We start from the raw sequence: 3,540 nt of genomic DNA on the forward strand, positions 1-3,540 counted from the left end.
ACTCCGAGTGGGAATAATATCCTGAGGTTGTGAAGAAGATTGCATCCTTGGAGGAGGTGGTGGAAGCACCGGACCAGTAGTAGCAGAAGTTGTAGCAGACACAGTGGAGGAGCTCATGTTTGATCTCGAGGCCATTGTAAACAATGTGGCAAAAAGTTTTGAAAACAGAAAACTGATTAGCGATTTCACAAAAATTTTTAGCAAAGAGAGCACCACTTGCCCCACGGTGGGCGCCAAATTATTTTGGTTAAAATTACCTAAGTAATTAAGTGATCAAATTAGTTTTGTGAGGTAGTGTGCTAAGAGAATGTGTTCAAAAACGTGTTGATTTAGTTCTTTGCAAAAACAGTTTCAGGATACGGCTCAGGATATCGAGCTGTATCTATAATCAAACAATGAGCAGAAATGTAAAGGTTGACACGTGATGTACGAGGAAAGCCCTTGATCGATTTTGATCTCCAGCATAAAACCTCGGGAGCTGACAATCGCAGCTGCCTTGTTCTTGTTATTACTTCAAACTTCAGGATACAGTGCAGGATGTGGTGCGGATCGACTAAGTGTTACAACCTAATTTGAATACAAGTGCTTGAATGTGGTGTTTGCAATAAGCTAGAGAGTGAAAGTGTACGAGAGTGTTAGTGGAAAAATTGTGTGCCTTAAACTGATCCGCCCCCATCTATTTATAGTAAAGATAATGTAACTAACTATCCTCTAAAACCGGGATCCAACGAATATTCCTTAGCCGAACGTTGTAGACCTAGTCTTTCGGGTTCAACGTCTCTCCCTCAACAGATACGCCCGAGTCTTGAGGAGAAGAAGTCCAATTGACCGTTAGCAAGTCCCAGCCTTTAACCTGCACGTGATTAATTTGATATACTTCGGGATATTACCCAGGATGTGAGTAATATCCCCGTCCAGTATCCTGATTACAAATAAACAATCACAATCAGAATATTAGTCAGGATATACGTTCAGAAAATGGCCCATAACACTTGCCATGCACCAGCATATGTCGATTAATTCCATCTCTTCAGGATCAATTTAATCATAATCTTCTTTCGTCAGGGTTGTGTTCCCGATTTTCCCAGCGACCAAGCTTTCATATGATTCTAGAATTGAGGCAAGAAACACCATTTGTTGCTTGGCTGTTTCTTCATTAAAGTTTTGCGCATTGTTCAAGTTCACAACTATATTGCACTGAAAGACATTTTTGGGAACATTCTGCTGCTGCTGATTCCCTGAAAATGATGAAGAAGAACCTCCATGATAACCACTGCTGGGTACAGAACTGCTGCTTTGTTTCTCTTGATTTGTCGTGCTTGAACTCTCAGCAGAAAAAGCAGTTTTTGGTGAAGTGGTCTTAGGTATCATACTACCCCTGTAGTACAGATCGACATTTTGTTGGTACGGGGTGTTGTTGACTTTATTCATTTTCTTAATTTCAAGTTCATGACTTTCAAACCTTTCTATCAACCATTCAACAGCCATGTCAGACATTTTCATGGTGTTTTTCAAAACCAGTGCATAATACTGCCAATCCTTTTCATCTGGCAATGATTCCAACAACTTCTCTACCATCTTTTCTTCAGTGTACATTATCCCATATCTGACAAGCTCTATCTTTAGATGACAGAAGCGCTCAATCATCTTTAGCACCGACTCATTCCTCATGCAGGCAAACAAGTCGAACTCTTTCTTCAGTAGACGTTTCTGTTTTTTCACTATCTCTGCCCCTCCAATATACTTCTTCTCTAACTTATCCCACAAATCTTTTGCATTTTTGTAACTAATCAAAGAAATAATATCATCTCTAACAGATTGATGTAATAGTGCTATACATTTCTGTTCAGCAACAAATGTCTCTTGTTCACCCTCATTCAAATTCTCATTATCTTTTCTTCCAATATCGTAACCGTTCTTCAAACACTTCCAGCTTAGATAAGCAAACGATTTCAACCAATCTTCAAATCTGCTTGCCCATCTGTTGTAGTCTTTAATCGCCATGAGCTTTGGCGGCTTGTTATACGTACCATAAGCGTTATCGATACTGAGAGAATCAGCAATTGCCTTCTTCGGATTTGGATTTCTGTTGGTCGTTGTATTTGTCGATGTGTCTCCGGTGTTGTATGCAAAGACATCGTTGAACAGGTTTAGGAATTCGTCTCCCATTTTGATAAGCACCTGAAAATTTTCAAACACTTAGAAAATTTTTTCACAATTTTCAAAATTCAAACTGATGCACTTGGATCAAATGGTGATCTGATCGAGTGATGATCCGATCGGACAACACAACCAAGTAACAACGTCCAAGTGTCAGATAGGTTCAAGTGTCGGATGGCGACTCGATAGGATGGTGATCCAATCGAGTGGTCGTTCGATCGAGTGACACAAGAACTTTGAAAACTTTAAACCTTCAACTCTTCACCGATCAGATGGTGATCCGATCGAGTGAGATGATGACGTCAGCTGATAATTCAAGAAATATCTAAGCCAATCCGATCGGATGGTGATCCGATCGGGTGGGATGATGACGTCAGCAACTAAATGAAGAAAACAGTCTATGCCAATCCGATTGGATAGCTATCCGATCGGGTGGATGACGTCAGCAACAATGATGAACTCAACATGGTTTTTGCTTGATTTGATTCAGTTTTAGTTGGAATTTTTCAATGAAATTTTGAAGGATTGATCTTTGTTTAATTCCGATTCTAATGATATGAAAATTACTCAATTTTGTCCGTGAATTCCTGTTCAATTTTGAGTTTTCTCAGTTTTTAGATGTGAAAAAGTAAGAACAGCAAGAAATGAGGTAGAAGATGAGAAATTTGTCAAAATTTCCGGTGAAATTTGACAGAAATTGGCAAAGAATCGCTGAAAATCTGGTGAATTTGTTGTTGTCGTCTTCGATTCAACCTCATGTGGCTCTGATGCCACTTGTTAGGCCGTTTGATCAGAATCTGTTCGAGTAGAACGTGGCTGGATCGATCAGAATCAAGGTGCGGAATCCTTTGATAATGTCACAGAATCAACAACGACAAGTTCAACGTTTAATTCATTTGAATTCTATTGAAGATTGTGAAAGTACAACTGTTCCGGTAGAAATACAGACTGGCAAAGCTTCGCTATCAAGTTCAGCAAAAGTCCTTAAATGACTAACACGAGCTAGCTATTTATAGGCAACAACCAGGGAGGGTTATAAGAGTTACCCAATCGGATGGTGATCCGATCGGATAACACTTTTACATTTACGCACCGATCCCTGAGTTGTCCTTATACAAACATACATACAAGTTCATACATATACAAAATTACATACACATCAAATAAGACTCGATGCAGACGGAAGGTACAGACATATGTACTAACATCTGATTTTGCAGGGTGTGACATGAAATGATATTAGTTTGGACAAAATTACAACCTACGGTATTGTAACGCCCCGCTTCTTCGTAACTTTCCGTACTTAGAAAGCGTGTCGTGTATACCTATTTTTGGAAACCTTGCTTCTCTTGTTATCGTATATCGCTTTGTAAACTTTGT

Source organism: Helianthus annuus, chromosome 10, assembly GCF_002127325.2.
Source record: "Helianthus annuus cultivar XRQ/B chromosome 10, HanXRQr2.0-SUNRISE, whole genome shotgun sequence".
Taxonomy (NCBI): Eukaryota; Viridiplantae; Streptophyta; class Magnoliopsida; order Asterales; family Asteraceae; genus Helianthus; species Helianthus annuus.